Here is a 17,752-nt window from a genome sequence, read left to right as displayed (position 1 = left end):
TTTCAAGTCTCGAGATCACAATTCCAGTCTTAGGCCCCAAATCCTGTCAGGAAACACTACTAAAGTTCAAGGCTCGAAGACACAATTGCAGTCTGAGGACCCAATTCCGGTTTGGTATCAAAACCGCAGCTCAAGGCTCGGGGTCACAAACCCAGTCTGAGGTCACAATTGCGGTTTGGTATCAGAACTGCAGCTCAAATCTCTAGGTCACAAATGCAGTGTGTGGTCACAAATCCCGTTTGGAATCACATTTGCAGTTCAAGGGTCGAGATCACAATTCCAGTCTGAGCCCCCAATTCCAGTCTGAGGACCCAATTCCGGTTTGGTATCACAGATGCAGCACAAGGCTCAGGGTCACAATTCCAGTCTGAGGACCCAATTCCGATTTGGAATCACAACTTAATTTCAAGGTTCGTAGTCACAGTTCCAGTTTGAGGTCCCAATTCCAGCTCTGAATCGCAACTGCTCTACATTGCTCGAGGTGACGATTCCAGTCTGAAGACTCAATTCCGGTATGGTATCACAACTGCAGCTCAAGCCTAGTTGTCACATTTCCAGTCTGAGGCCACGATTCCCGTTTGGAATCACAACTGCTATTCCTGTCTCGAGATCACAATTCCAGTCTGAGGCCCCAATTCCTGTTTGGAATCAGTACTGCAGTTCAAGGCTCGAGCTCACTATTACAGTTTGGAATCACAATAGGAGTTCATGGAATGAGGTCACAATTACTCTCTGAGATCATAGTTTCTGTTTGGAATCACAATTGCAGTTCAAAGCTCGACGTCTCAATTCCAGACTGCGGTCACAATTCCGGTTTGGAATCCCAATTGCAGTTCAAGGCTTGAGATCACAATGCCAGACTGAGGTCACAATTGTGGTTTGGTATCAGAACTGCAGCTCAAATCTCTAGGTCACAAATGCAGTGTGTGGTCACAAATCCCGTTTGGAATCACATTTGCAGTTCAAGGGTCGAGATCACAATTCCAGTCTGAGCCCCCAATTCCAGTCTGAGGACCCAATTCCGGTTTGGTAACACAGATGCAGCACAAGGCTCAGGGTCACATTTCCAGTCTGAGGCCACGACTCCCGTTTGGAATCACAACTGCTATTCCTGTCTCGAGATCACAATTCCAGTCTGAGGCCCCAATTCCTGTTTGGAATCAGTACTGCAGTTCAAGGCTCGAGCTCACTATTACAGTTTGGAATCACAATAGGAGTTCATGGAATGAGGTCACAATTCCAGTCTGAGGCCCCAATTCCTGTTTGAAATCCAATTGTAGTTCAAGTCTCGAGGTCACAAATCCAGTCTGCGGTCACAATTCTTGTTTGGAATCAAAATTGCAGTTCAAGGCTCAAGATCACAATTGCAGTCTGAGGCCACAATTCCCGTTTGGAATCACAACTGCTATTCAAGGCTTGAGTTCACAATTCCAATTTGGAATCACAATTGCAGTTCAAGGCTTGAGTTCACAATTCCAGTTTCAAATCACATTTGCATTTTAAGTCATGAGGCCACAATTCCAGTATGAGGACACAATTCCTGTTTGGAATTACAACTGCTATTCAAGCCTCGAGGTCACAATTCCGGTTTGGAATCACAATTGCATTTCAAGGCTGGAGAACACAATTCCAGTTTCAAATCACATTTGCATTTTAAGTCATGAGGCCACAATTCCAGTATGAGGACACAATTCCTGTTTGGAATCACAACTGATCTTCAAGGCTTGAGCTCACAATTGCAGTCAGAGTTCATGAATCCTGTTTGGTATCACAAATACATTTCAAGTCTCGAGATCACAATTCCAGTCTTAGGCCCCAAATCCTGTCAGGAAACACTACTAAAATTCAAGGCTCGAAGACACAATTGCAGTCTGAGGACCCAATTCCGGTTTGGTATCAAAACCGCAGCTCAAGGCTCGGGGTCACAAATCCAGTCTGAGGTCACAATTGCGGTTTGGTATCAGAACTGCAGCTCAAATCTCTAGGTCACAAATGCAGTGTGTGGTCACAAATCCCGTTTGGAATCACATTTGCAGTTCAAGGGTCGAGATCACAATTCCAGTCTGAGCCCCCAATTCCAGTCTGAGGACCCAATTCCGGTTTGGTATCACAGATGCAGCACAAGGCTCAGGGTCACAATTCCAGTCTGAGGACCCAATTCCGCTTTGGAATCACAACTTAATTTCAAGGTTCGTAGTCACAGTTCCAGTTTGAGGTCCCAATTCCGGCTCTGAATCGCAACTGCTCTACATTGCTCGAGGTGACGATTCCAGTCTGAAGACTCAATTCCGGTATGGTATCACAAGTGCAGCTCAAGCCTAGTTGTCACATTTCCAGTCTGAGGCCACGATTCCTGTTTGGAATCACAACAGCTATTCCTGTCTCGAGATCACAATTCCAGTCTGAGGCCCCAATTCCTGTTTGGAATCAGTACTGCAGTTCAAGGCTCGAGCTCACTATTACAGTTTGGAATCACAACAGGAGTTCATGGAATGAGGTCACAATTACTCTCTGAGGTCATAGTTTCTGTTTGGAATCACAATTGCAGTTCAAAGCTCGAGGTCTCAATTCCAGACTGCGGTCACAATTCTTGTTTGGAATCACAATTGCAGTTCAAGGCTTGAGAGCACAATGCCCGACTGAGGTCACAATTGTGGTTTGGTATCAGAACTGCAGCTCAAATCTCTAGGTCACAAATGCAGTGTGTGGTCACAAATCCCGTTTGGAATCACATTTGCAGTTCAAGGGTCGAGATCACAATTCCAGTCTGAGCCCCCAATTCCAGTCTGAGGACCCAATTCCGGTTTGGTATCACAGATGCAGCACAAGGCTCAGGGTCACAATTCAAGTCTGAGGACCCAATTCCGATTTGGAATCACAAGTTAATTTCAAGGTTCGTAGTCACAGTTCCAGTTTGAGGTCCCAATTCCGGCTCTGAATCGCAACTGCTCTACATTGCTCGAGGTGACGATTCCAGTCTGAAGACTCAATTCCGGTATGGTATCACAACTGCAGCTCAAGCCTAGTTGTCACATTTCCAGTCTGAGGCCATGACTCCCGTTTGGAATCACAACTGCTATTCCTGTCTCGAGATCACAATTCCAGTCTGAGGCCCCAATTCCTGTTTGGAATCAGTACTGCAGTTCAAGGCTCGAGCTCACTATTACAGTTTGGAATCACAATAGGAGTTCATGGAATGAGGTCACAATTACTCTCTGAGGTCATAATTTCTGTTTGGAATCACAATTGCAGTTCAAAGCTCGAGGTCTCAATTCCAGACTGCGGTCACAATTCTTGTTTGGAATCACAATTGCAGTTCAAGGCTTGAGAGCACAATGCCCGACTGAGGTCACAATTGTGGTTTGGTATCAGAACTGCAGCTCAAATCTCTAGGTCACAAATGCAGTGTGTGGTCACAAATCCCGTTTGGAATCACATTTGCAGTTCAAGGGTCGAGATCACAATTCCAGTCTGAGCCCCCAATTCCAGTCTGAGGACCCAATTCCGGTTTGGTATCACAGATGCAGCACAAGGCTCAGGGTCACAATTCAAGTCTGAGGACCCAATTCCGATTTGGAATCACAAGTTAATTTCAAGGTTCGTAGTCACAGTTCCAGTTTGAGGTCCCAATTCCGGCTCTGAATCGCAACTGCTCTACATTGCTCGAGGTGACGATTCCAGTCTGAAGACTCAATTCCGGTATGGTATCACAACTGCAGCTCAAGCCTAGTTGTCACATTTCCAGTCTGAGGCCATGACTCCCGTTTGGAATCACAACTGCTATTCCTGTCTCGAGATCACAATTCCAGTCTGAGGCCCCAATTCCTGTTTGGAATCAGTACTGCAGTTCAAGGCTCGAGCTCACTATTACAGTTTGGAATCACAATAGGAGTTCATGGAATGAGGTCACAATTCCAGTCTGAGGCCCCAATTCCTGTTTGAAATCCAATTGTAGTTCAAGTCTCGAGGTCACAAATCCAGTCTGCGGTCACAATTCTTGTTTGGAATCAAAATTGCAGTTCAAGGCTCGAGATCACAATTGCAGTCTGAGGCCACAATTCCCGTTTGGAATCACAACTGCTATTCAAGGCTTGAGTTCACAATTCCAATTTGGAATCACAATTGCAGTTCAAGGCTTGAGTTCACAATTCCAGTTTCAAATCACATTTGCATTTTAAGTCATGAGGCCACAATTCCAGTATGAGGACACAATTCCTGTTTGGAATCACAATTGCATTTCAACTCTCAAGATCACAATTCCAGTCTTAGGCCCCAAATCCTGTCAGGAAACACTACTAAAGTTCAAGGCTCGAAGACACGATTCTAGTCTGATGACCCTATACTGCTTTGGAATCACAAGTGCAGCTCAAGGCTCGGGGTCACAATTCCAGTCTGAGGCCACAATTCCCGTTTGGAATCACAACTGCAGTTCAAGGATCGAGGTCACAATTACAGTTTGGATTCACAATAGCAGTTCATGGAATGAAATCACAATTCCAGTCTTAGGTCAATATTCCTGTTTGGAATCACAACTGATGTTCATGTCTCGAGATCACAATTCCAGTCTGAGGCCCCAATTCCTGTTTGGAATCAGTACTGCAGTTCAAGGCTCGAGGTCACAATTCCTGTTTGAAATCACAATAGCAGTTCATGGAATGAGGTCACAATTACTCTCTGAGGTCATAATTTCTGTTTGGAATCACAATTGCAGTTCAAAGCTCGAGGTCTCAATTCCAGTCTGAGGCCACAATTCCGGTTTGGAATCACAATTGCAGTTCAAGGCTTGAGATCACAATGCCAGACTGAGGTCACAATTCCCGTTTGGAATCACAACTGCTGCTCAATGCTCGGGGTCACAATTCCAGTCTGAGGCCACAATTCCCGTTTGGAATCACAACTGCTGATCCTGTCTCGAGGTCACGATTCCAGTCTGAGGACCCAATTCCGATTTGAAATCACAATAGCAGTTCAAGGCTCGAGATCACAATTCCAGTCTGAGCCCCCAATTCCGTGTTGGAATCACAACTGATGTTCATGTCTCGAGATCACGATTCCAGTCTGAGGACCCAATTCCGGTTTGGTATCACAAATGCAGCACAAGGCTCAGGGTCACAATTCAAGTCTGAGGCCACAATTCCGCTTTGGAATCACAACTTAATTTCAAGGTTTGAAGTCACTGTTCCAGTCTGAGGTCCCAATTCCGGCTCTGAATCGTAACTGCTCTACATTGCTCGAGGTGACGATTCCAGTCTGAAGACTCAATTCCGGTATGGTATCACAAGTGCAGCTCAAGCCTAGTTGTCACATTTCCAGTCTGAGGCCACGATTCCTGTTTGGAATCACAACAGCTATTCCTGTCTCGAGATCACAATTCCAGTCTGAGGCCCCAATTCCTGTTTGGAATCAGTACTGCAGTTCAAGGCTCGAGCTCACTATTACAGTTTGGAATCACAACAGGAGTTCATGGAATGAGGTCACAATTACTCTCTGAGGTCATAGTTTCTGTTTGGAATCACAATTGCAGTTCAAAGCTCGAGGTCTCAATTCCAGACTGCGGTCACAATTCTTGTTTGGAATCACAATTGCAGTTCAAGGCTTGAGAGCACAATGCCCGACTGAGGTCACAATTGTGGTTTGGTATCAGAACTGCAGCTCAAATCTCTAGGTCACAAATGCAGTGTGTGGTCACAAATCCCGTTTGGAATCACATTTGCAGTTCAAGGGTCGAGATCACAATTCCAGTCTGAGCCCCCAATTCCAGTCTGAGGACCCAATTCCGGTTTGGTATCACAGATGCAGCACAAGGCTCAGGGTCACAATTCAAGTCTGAGGACCCAATTCCGATTTGGAATCACAAGTTAATTTCAAGGTTCGTAGTCACAGTTCCAGTTTGAGGTCCCAATTCCGGCTCTGAATCGCAACTGCTCTACATTGCTCGAGGTGACGATTCCAGTCTGAAGACTCAATTCCGGTATGGTATCACAACTGCAGCTCAAGCCTAGTTGTCACATTTCCAGTCTGAGGCCATGACTCCCGTTTGGAATCACAACTGCTATTCCTGTCTCGAGATCACAATTCCAGTCTGAGGCCCCAATTCCTGTTTGGAATCAGTACTGCAGTTCAAGGCTCGAGCTCACTATTACAGTTTGGAATCACAATAGGAGTTCATGGAATGAGGTCACAATTCCAGTCTGAGGCCCCAATTCCTGTTTGAAATCCAATTGTAGTTCAAGTCTCGAGGTCACAAATCCAGTCTGCGGTCACAATTCTTGTTTGGAATCAAAATTGCAGTTCAAGGCTCGAGATCACAATTGCAGTCTGAGGCCACAATTCCCGTTTGGAATCACAACTGCTATTCAAGGCTTGAGTTCACAATTCCAATTTGGAATCACAATTGCAGTTCAAGGCTTGAGTTCACAATTCCAGTTTCAAATCACATTTGCATTTTAAGTCATGAGGCCACAATTCCAGTATGAGGACACAATTCCTGTTTGGAATCACAATTGCATTTCAACTCTCAAGATCACAATTCCAGTCTTAGGCCCCAAATCCTGTCAGGAAACACTACTAAAGTTCAAGGCTCGAAGACACGATTCTAGTCTGATGACCCTATACTGCTTTGGAATCACAAGTGCAGCTCAAGGCTCGGGGTCACAATTCCAGTCTGAGGCCACAATTCCCGTTTGGAATCACAACTGCAGTTCAAGGATCGAGGTCACAATTACAGTTTGGATTCACAATAGCAGTTCATGGAATGAAATCACAATTCCAGTCTTAGGTCAATATTCCTGTTTGGAATCACAACTGATGTTCATGTCTCGAGATCACAATTCCAGTCTGAGGCCCCAATTCCTGTTTGGAATCAGTACTGCAGTTCAAGGCTCGAGGTCACAATTCCTGTTTGAAATCACAATAGCAGTTCATGGAATGAGGTCACAATTACTCTCTGAGGTCATAATTTCTGTTTGGAATCACAATTGCAGTTCAAAGCTCGAGGTCTCAATTCCAGTCTGAGGCCACAATTCCGGTTTGGAATCACAATTGCAGTTCAAGGCTTGAGATCACAATGCCAGACTGAGGTCACAATTCCCGTTTGGAATCACAACTGCTGCTCAATGCTCGGGGTCACAATTCCAGTCTGAGGCCACAATTCCCGTTTGGAATCACAACTGCTGATCCTGTCTCGAGGTCACGATTCCAGTCTGAGGACCCAATTCCGATTTGAAATCACAATAGCAGTTCAAGGCTCGAGATCACAATTCCAGTCTGAGCCCCCAATTCCGTGTTGGAATCACAACTGATGTTCATGTCTCGAGATCACGATTCCAGTCTGAGGACCCAATTCCGGTTTGGTATCACAAATGCAGCACAAGGCTCAGGGTCACAATTCAAGTCTGAGGCCACAATTCCGCTTTGGAATCACAACTTAATTTCAAGGTTTGAAGTCACTGTTCCAGTCTGAGGTCCCAATTCCGGCTCTGAATCGTAACTGCTCTACATTGCTCGAGGTGACGATTCCAGTCTGAAGACTCAATTCCGGTATGGTATCACAACTGCAGCTCAAGCCTAGTTGTCACATTTCCAGTCTGAGGCCACGATTCCTGTTTGGAATCACAACAGCTATTCCTGTCTCGAGATCACAATTCCAGTCTGAGGCCCCAATTCCTGTTTGGAATCAGTACTGCAGTTCAAGGCTCGAGCTCACTATTACAGTTTGGAATCACAACAGGAGTTCATGGAATGAGGTCACAATTACTCTCTGAGGTCATAGTTTCTGTTTGGAATCACAATTGCAGTTCAAAGCTCGAGGTCTCAATTCCAGACTGCGGTCACAATTCTTGTTTGGAATCACAATTGCAGTTCAAGGCTTGAGAGCACAATGCCCGACTGAGGTCACAATTGTGGTTTGGTATCAGAACTGCAGCTCAAATCTCTAGGTCACAAATGCAGTGTGTGGTCACAAATCCCGTTTGGAATCACATTTGCAGTTCAAGGGTCGAGATCACAATTCCAGTCTGAGCCCCCAATTCCAGTCTGAGGACCCAATTCCGGTTTGGTATCACAGATGCAGCACAAGGCTCAGGGTCACAATTCAAGTCTGAGGACCCAATTCCGATTTGGAATCACAAGTTAATTTCAAGGTTCGTAGTCACAGTTCCAGTTTGAGGTCCCAATTCCGGCTCTGAATCGCAACTGCTCTACATTGCTCGAGGTGACGATTCCAGTCTGAAGACTCAATTCCGGTATGGTATCACAACTGCAGCTCAAGCCTAGTTGTCACATTTCCAGTCTGAGGCCATGACTCCCGTTTGGAATCACAACTGCTATTCCTGTCTCGAGATCACAATTCCAGTCTGAGGCCCCAATTCCTGTTTGGAATCAGTACTGCAGTTCAAGGCTCGAGCTCACTATTACAGTTTGGAATCACAATAGGAGTTCATGGAATGAGGTCACAATTCCAGTCTGAGGCCCCAATTCCTGTTTGAAATCCAATTGTAGTTCAAGTCTCGAGGTCACAAATCCAGTCTGCGGTCACAATTCTTGTTTGGAATCAAAATTGCAGTTCAAGGCTCGAGATCACAATTGCAGTCTGAGGCCACAATTCCCGTTTGGAATCACAACTGCTATTCAAGGCTTGAGTTCACAATTCCAATTTGGAATCACAATTGCAGTTCAAGGCTTGAGTTCACAATTCCAGTTTCAAATCACATTTGCATTTTAAGTCATGAGGCCACAATTCCAGTATGAGGACACAATTCCTGTTTGGAATCACAATTGCATTTCAACTCTCAAGATCACAATTCCAGTCTTAGGCCCCAAATCCTGTCAGGAAACACTACTAAAGTTCAAGGCTCGAAGACACGATTCTAGTCTGATGACCCTATACTGCTTTGGAATCACAAGTGCAGCTCAAGGCTCGGGGTCACAATTCCAGTCTGAGGCCACAATTCCCGTTTGGAATCACAACTGCAGTTCAAGGATCGAGGTCACAATTACAGTTTGGATTCACAATAGCAGTTCATGGAATGAAATCACAATTCCAGTCTTAGGTCAATATTCCTGTTTGGAATCACAACTGATGTTCATGTCTCGAGATCACAATTCCAGTCTGAGGCCCCAATTCCTGTTTGGAATCAGTACTGCAGTTCAAGGCTCGAGGTCACAATTCCTGTTTGAAATCACAATAGCAGTTCATGGAATGAGGTCACAATTACTCTCTGAGGTCATAATTTCTGTTTGGAATCACAATTGCAGTTCAAAGCTCGAGGTCTCAATTCCAGTCTGAGGCCACAATTCCGGTTTGGAATCACAATTGCAGTTCAAGGCTTGAGATCACAATGCCAGACTGAGGTCACAATTCCCGTTTGGAATCACAACTGCTGCTCAATGCTCGGGGTCACAATTCCAGTCTGAGGCCACAATTCCCGTTTGGAATCACAACTGCTGATCCTGTCTCGAGGTCACGATTCCAGTCTGAAGACCCAATTCCGATTTGAAATCACAATAGCAGTTCAAGGCTCGAGATCACAATTCCAGTCTGAGCCCCCAATTCCGTGTTGGAATCACAACTGATGTTCATGTCTCGAGATCACGATTCCAGTCTGAGGACCCAATTCCGGTTTGGTATCACAAATGCAGCACAAGGCTCAGGGTCACAATTCAAGTCTGAGGCCACAATTCCGCTTTGGAATCACAACTTAATTTCAAGGTTTGAAGTCACTGTTCCAGTCTGAGGTCCCAATTCCGGCTCTGAATCGTAACTGCTCTACATTGCTCGAGGTGACGATTCCAGTCTGAAGACTCAATTCCGGTATGGTATCACAACTGCAGCTCAAGCCTAGTTGTCACATTTCCAGTCTGAGGCCACGATTCCTGTTTGGAATCACAACTGCTATTCCTGTCTCGAGATCACAATTCCAGTCTGAGGCCACAATTCCCGTTTGGAATCAGTACTGCAGATCATGGCTAGGAGTCACAATTCCAGTCTGAGGCCCCAATTCCCAGTTGGACTCACAACTGCCGGTCAAGGCTCGAGGTCACAATTCCAGTCTGAGGTCACAAGTCCTGTTTGGAATCACAACTGGAGTTCAAGGCTCGAGGTCACAATTACAGTTTGGAATCACAATAGCAGTTCATAGAATGAGGTCACAATTACTCTCTGAGGTCAAAGTTTCTGTTTGGAATCACAATTGCAGTTCAAAGTTCGAGGTCTCAATTCCAGTCTGCCGTCACAATTCCGGTTTGGAATCAGAAGTGCTGTTCAAGTCTCGGGGTCACCATTCCAGTCTGAGGCCACAATTCCCGTTTGGAATCACAACTGCAGCTCATGTCTCGAGGTCACGATTCCAGTCTTAGGTCACAATTCCAGTTTGGAATCACAATTGCAGTATAAGCCTGGAGAACACAATTCTTGTCTGAGGTCCCAATATCGGTTTGGTATCACAACTGCAGCTCAAATCTCTAGGTCACAAATTCAGTGTGTGGTCACAAATCCCGTTTGGAATCACATTTGCAGTTCTAGGGTGAATATCACAATTTCAGTCTGAGCCCCCAATTCCGTTTTGTAATCACAACTGCTGTTCATGTCTCGAGGTCACAATTCCAGTCTGAAGACCCAATTCCGGTTTGGTATCACAGATGCAGCACAAGGCTCAGGGTCACAATTCAAGTCTGAGGCCACAATTCCGCTTTGGAATCACAACTTAATTTCAAGGTTCGAAGTCACAGTTCCAGTCTGAGGTCCCAATTCCGGCTCTGAATCGTAACTGCTCTACATTGCTCGAGGTGATGATTCCAGTCTGAAGACTCAATTCCGGTATGGTATCACAACTGCAGCTCAAGCCCAGTTGTCACATTTCCAGTCTGAGGCCACGATTCCCGTTTGGAATCAGTACTGCAGTTCAAGGCTCGAGCTCACTATTACAGTTTGGAATCACAATAGGAGTTCATGGAATGAGGTCACAATTACTCTCTGAGGTCATAATTTCTGTTTGGAATCACAATTGCAGTTCAAAGCTCGAGGTCTCAATTCCAGACTGCGGTCACAATTCCGGTTTGGAATCACAATTGCAGTTCAAGGCTTGAGATCACAATGCCAGACTGAGGTCTCAATTCCCGTTTGGAATCACAACTGCTGCTCAATGCTCGGGGTCACAATTCCAGTCTGAGGCCACAATTCCCGTTTGGAATCACAACTGCTATTCAAGGCTTGGGTTTACAATTCCAGTTTGGAATCACAATTGCAGTTCAAGTCTCGAGATCACAATTCCAGTCTGAGGCCCCAATTCCTGTTTGAAATCACAATTGTAGTCCAAGGCTCGAGGTCACAAATCCAGTCTGACTTCACAATTCTTGTTTGGAATCAAAATTGCAGTTCAAGGCTCAAGATCACAATTGCAGTCTGAGGCCACAATTCCTGTTTGGAATCACAATGGCAGTTCAAGGCTCGAGATCACAATTCCAGTCTGAGCCCCCAATTCCGTTTTGTAATCACAACTGCTGTTCATGTCTCGCGGTCACAATTCCAGTCTGAGGCCACAATTCCCGTTTGGAATCACAATGGCAGTTCAAGGCCCGAGATCACAATTCCAGTCTGAGCCCCCAATTCCGGTTTGATTTCAGAGCTGCAGCTTAAGGTTCAGGGTCACAATTCCAGTCTGAGGTCCCGATATCGGTTTGGTTCCACAACTGCAGCTCAAATCTCTAGGTCACAAATTCAGTGTGTGGTCACTAATCCCGTTTGGAATCACATTTACAATTCAAGGGTCGAGATCACAATTCCAGTCTGAGGCCTCAATTCCCGTTTGGAATCACAACTGAAGCTCAAGGCTCGGAGTCACAGTTCTAGTCTGAGGCCACAATTCCCGTTTGGAATTACAACTGCTATTCAAGCCTCGAGGTCACAATTCCGGTTTGGAATCACAATTGCAGTTCAAGGCTTGATTTCACAATTCCGGTTTGGAATCACAATTGCATTTCAAGGCTGGAGAACACAATTCCAGTTTCAAATCACATTTGCATTTTAAGTCATGAGGCCACAATTCCAGTATGAGGACACAATTCCTGTTTGGAATCACAACTGATCTTCAAGGCTTGAGCTCACAATTGCAGTCAGAGTTCATGAATCCTGTTTGGTATCACAAATACATTTCAAGTCTCGAGATCACAATTCCAGTCTTAGGCCCCAAATCCTGTCAGGAAACACTACTAAAGTTCAAGGCTCGAAGACACAATTGCAGTCTGAGGACCCAATTCCGGTTTGGTATCAAAACCGCAGCTCAAGGCTCGGGGTCACAAATCCAGTCTGAGGTCACAATTGCGGTTTGGTATCAGAACTGCAGCTCAAATCTCTAGGTCACAAATGCAGTGTGTGGTCACAAATCCCGTTTGGAATCACATTTGCAGTTCAAGGGTCGAGATCACAATTCCAGTCTGAGCCCCCAATTCCAGTCTGAGGACCCAATTCCGGTTTGGTATCACAGATGCAGCACAAGGCTCAGGGTCACAATTCAAGTCTGAGGACCCAATTCCGCTTTGGAATCACAACTTAATTTCAAGGTTCGTAGTCACAGTTGCAGTTTGAGGTCCCAATTCCGGCTCTGAATCGCAACTGCTCTACATTGCTCGAGGTGATGATTCCAGTCTGAAGACTCAATTCCGGTATGGTATCACAAGTGCAGCTCAAGCCTAGTTGTCACATTTCCAGTCTGAGGCCACGATTCCCGTTTGGAATCACAACTGCTATTCCTGTCTCGAGATCACAATTCCAGTCTGAGGCCACAATTCCCGTTTGGAATCAGTACTGCAGATCATGGCTAGGAGTCACAATTCCAGTCTGAGGCCCCAATTCCCAGTTGGACTCACAACTGCCGGTCAATGCTCGAGGTCACAATTCCAGTCTGAGGTCACAAGTCCTGTTTGGAATCACAACTGGAGTTCAAGGCTCGAGGTCACAATTACAGTTTGGAATCACAATAGCAGTTCATAGAATGAGGTCACAATTACTCTCTGAGGTCAAAGTTTCTGTTTGGAATCACAATTGCAGTTCAAAGTTCGAGGTCTCAATTCCAGTCTGCCGTCACAATTCCGGTTTGGAATCAGAAGTGCTGTTCAAGTCTCGGGGTCACCATTCCAGTCTGAGGCCACAATTCCCGTTTGGAATCACAACTGCAGCTCATGTCTCGAGGTCACGATTCCAGTCTTAGGTCACAATTCCAGTTTGGAATCACAATTGCAGTACGAGGCTGGAGAACACAATTCCTGTCTGAGGTCCCAATATCGGTTTGGTATCACAACTGCAGCTCAAATCTCTAGGTCACAAATTCAGTGTGTGGTCACAAATCCCGTTTGGAATCACATTTGCAGTTCTAGGGTGAATATCACAATTTCAGTCTGAGCCCCCAATTCCGTTTTGGAATCACAACTGCTGTTCATGTCTCGAGGTCACAATTCCAGTCTGAAGACCCAATTCCGGTTTGGTATCACAGATGCAGCACAAGGCTCAGGGTCACAATTCAAGTCTGAGGCCACAATTCCGCTTTGGAATCACAACTTAATTTCAAGGTTTGAAGTCACAGTTCCAGTCTGAGGTCCCAATTCCGGCTCTGAATCGTAACTGCTCTACATTGCTCGAGGTGATGATTCCAGTCTGAAGACTCAATTCCGGTATGGTATCACAACTGCAGCTCAAGCCTAGTTGTCACATTTCCAGTCTGAGGCCACGATTCCCGTTTAGAATCACAACTGCTATTCCTGTCTCGAGATCACAATTCCAGTCTGAGGCCCCAATTCCTGTTTGGAATCAGTACTGCAGTTCAAGGCTCGAGCTCACTATTACAGTTTGGAATCACAATAGGAGTTCATGGAATGAGGTCACAATTACTCTCTGAGGTCATAATTTCTGTTTGGAATCACAATTGCAGTTCAAAGCTCGAGGTCTCAATTCCAGTCTGCGGTCACAATTCCGGTTTGGAATCACAATTGCAGTTCAAGGCTTGAGATCACAATGCCAGACTGAGGTCTCAATTCCCGTTTGGAATCACAACTGCTGCTCAATGCTCGGGGTCACAATTCCAGTCTGAGGCCACAATTCCCGTTTGGAATCACAACTGCTATTCAAGGCTTGGGTTTACAATTCCAGTTTGGAATCACAATTGCAGTTCAAGTCTCGAGATCACAATTCCAGTCTGAGGCCACAATTCCTGTTTGAAATCACAATTGTAGTCCAAGGCTCGAGGTCACAAATCCAGTCTGAGGTCACAATTCTTGTTTGGAATCAAAATTGCAGTTCAAGGCTCAAGATCACAATTGCAGTCTGAGGCCACAATTCCTGTTTGGAATCACAATGGCAGTTCAAGGCTCGAGATCACAATTCCAGTCTGAGCCCCCAATTCCGTTTTGTAATCACAACTGCTGTTCATGTCTCGCGGTCACAATTCCAGTCTGAGGCCACAATTCCCGTTTGGAATCACAATGGCAGTTCAAGGCCCGAGATCACAATTCCAGTCTGAGCCCCCAATTCCGGTTTGATTTCAGAGCTGCAGCTTAAGGTTCAGGGTCACAATTCCAGTCTGAGGTCCCGATATCGGTTTGGTTCCACAACTGCAGCTCAAATCTCTAGGTCACAAATTCAGTGTGTGGTCACTAATCCCGTTTGGAATCACATTTACAATTGAAGGGTCGAGATCACAATTCCAGTCTGAGGCCTCAATTCCCGTTTGGAATCACGACTGAAGCTCAAGGCTCGGAGTCACAGTTCTAGTCTGAGGCCACAATTCCCATTTGGAATTACAACTGCTATTCAAGCCTCGAGGTCACAATTCCGGTTTGGAATCACAATTGCAGTTCAAGGCTTGATTTCACAATTCCGGTTTGGAATCACAATTGCATTTCAAGGCTGGAGAACACAATTCCAGTTTCAAATCACATTTGCATTTTAAGTCATGAGGCCACAATTCCAGTATGAGGACACAATTCCTGTTTGGAATCACAACTGATCTTCAAGGCTTGAGCTCACAATTGCAGTCAGAGTTCATGAATCCTGTTTGGTATCACAAATACATTTCAAGTCTCGAGATCACAATTCCAGTCTTAGGCCCCAAATTCTGTCAGGAAACACTACTAAAGTTCAAGGCTCGAAGACACAATTGCAGTCTGAGGACCCAATTCCGGTTTGGTATCAAAACCGCAGCTCAAGGCTCGGGGTCACAAATCCAGTCTGAGGTCACAATTGCGGTTTGGTATCAGAACTGCAGCTCAAATCTCTAGGTCACAAATGCAGTGTGTGGTCACAAATCCCGTTTGGAATCACATTTGCAGTTCAAGGGTCGAGATCACAATTCCAGTCTGAGCCCCCAATTCCAGTCTGAGGACCCAATTCCGGTTTGGTATCACAGATGCAGCACAAGGCTCAGGGTCACAATTCCAGTCTGAGGACCCAATTCCGATTTGGAATCACAACTTAATTTCAAGGTTCGTAGTCACAGTTGCAGTTTGAGGTCCCAATTCCGGCTCTGAATCGCAACTGCTCTACATTGCTCGAGGTGACGATTCCAGTCTGAAGACTCAATTCCGGTATGGTATCACAAGTGCAGCTCAAGCCTAGTTGTCACATTTCCAGTCTGAGGCCACGATTCCCGTTTGGAATCACAACTGCTATTCCTGTCTCGAGATCACAATTCCAGTCTGAGGCCCCAATTCCTGTTTGGAATCAGTACTGCAGTTCAAGGCTCGAGCTCACTATTACAGTTTGGAATCACAATAGGAGTTCATGGAATGAGGTCACAATTACTCTCTGAGGTCATAGTTTCTGTTTGGAATCACAATTGCAGTTCAAAGCTCGAGGTCTCAATTCCAGACTGCGGTCACAATTCTTGTTTGGAATCACAATTGCAGTTCAAGGCTTGAGAGCACAATGCCCGACTGAGGTCACAATTGTGGTTTGGTATCAGAACTGCAGCTCAAATCTCTAGGTCACAAATGCAGTGTGTGGTCACAAATCCCGTTTGGAATCACATTTGCAGTTCAAGGGTCGAGATCACAATTCCAGTCTGAGCCCCCAATTCCAGTCTGAGGACCCAATTCCGGTTTGGTATCACAGATGCAGCACAAGGCTCAGGGTCACAATTCCAGTCTGAGGACCCAATTCCGCTTTGGAATCACAAGTTAATTTCAAGGTTCGTAGTCACAGTTCCAGTTTGAGGTCCCAATTCCGGCTCTGAATCGCAACTGCTCTACATTGCTCGAGGTGACGATTCCAGTCTGAAGACTCAATTCCGGTATGGTATCACAACTGCAGCTCAAGCCTAGTTGTCACATTTCCAGTCTGAGGCCACGACTCCCGTTTGGAATCACAACTGCTATTCCTGTCTCGAGATCACAATTCCAGTCTGAGGCCCCAATTCCTGTTTGAAATCCAATTGTAGTTCAAGTCTCGAGGTCACAAATCCAGTCTGCGGTCACAATTCTTGTTTGGAATCAAAATTGCAGTTCAAGGCTCGAGATCACAATTGCAGTCTGAGGCCACAATTCCCGTTTGGAATCACAACTGCTATTCAAGGCTTGAGTTCACAATTCCAATTTGGAATCACAATTGCAGTTCAAGGCTTGAGTTCACAATTCCAGTTTCAAATCACATTTGCATTTTAAGTCATGAGGCCACAATTCCAGTATGAGGACACAATTCCTGTTTGGAATCACAATTGATGTTCAAGCCTCGAGGTCACAATTCTAGTCTGAGGCCACAATAAGGCTTTGGAATCACAACTAAAATTCAAGGCTCGAAGTCACAACTGCAGTCTGAGGACGCAATAGCTGTTTGGAATCAGTACTGCAGCTCAAGGCTCCGGGGTCATAGTTCCAGTCTGAGGCCACAATTCCCGTTTGGAATCACAACTGCAATTCAAGGCCCGAGGTCACAATTACAGTTCGGAATCACAACTGCTATTCCAGGCTCGAGGTCACAATTCAAGTCTGAGGCCACAATTCCGGTTTGGAATCATATTAGCAGTTCAAGGCTTGATTTCACAATTCCGGTTTGAAATAACAATTGCATTTCAAGGCTTGAGGTCACAATTCCAGTTTGAAATCACATTTGCATTTTAAGTCTTGAGGCCACAATTCCAGTATGAGGATAGAATTCATGTTGGGAATCACGATTGATGTTCAATGCTCGAGGTCACAATTCCAGTCAGAGTTCATGAATCCTGTTTGGAATCACAATTGCATTTCAACTCTCAAGATCACAATTCCAGTCTTAGGCCCCAAATCCTGTCAGGAAACACTACTAAAGTTCAAGGCTCGAAGACACGATTCTAGTCTGATGACCCTATACTGGTTTGGAATCACAAGTGCAGCTCAAGGCTCGGGGTCACAATTCCAGTCTGAGGCCACAATTCCCGTTTGGAATCACAACTGCAGTTCAAGGATCGAGGTCACAATTACAGTTTGGATTCACAATAGCAGTTCATGGAATGAAATCACAATTCCAGTCTTAGGTCAATATTCCTGTTTGGAATCACAACTGCTATTCCTGTCTCGAGATCACAATTCCAGTCTGAGGCCCCAATTCCTGTTTGGAATCAGTACTGCAGTTCAAGGCTCGAGGTCACAATTCCTGTTTGAAATCACAATAGCAGTTCATGGAATGAGGTCACAATTACTCTCTGAGGTCATAATTTCTGTTTGGAATCACAATTGCAGTTCAAAGCTCGAGGTCTCAATTCCAGTCTGAGGCCACAATTCCGGTTTGGAA

The sequence above is a fragment of the Sturnus vulgaris genome, unplaced genomic scaffold (genome assembly GCF_052056855.1).
Source record: "Sturnus vulgaris isolate bStuVul1 unplaced genomic scaffold, bStuVul1.hap1 Scaffold_138, whole genome shotgun sequence".
Lineage (NCBI taxonomy): Eukaryota > Metazoa > Chordata > Aves > Passeriformes > Sturnidae > Sturnus > Sturnus vulgaris.
The sequence above is the reverse complement of the archived record's forward strand: the minus strand, read 5'-3'. Positions refer to the sequence as shown.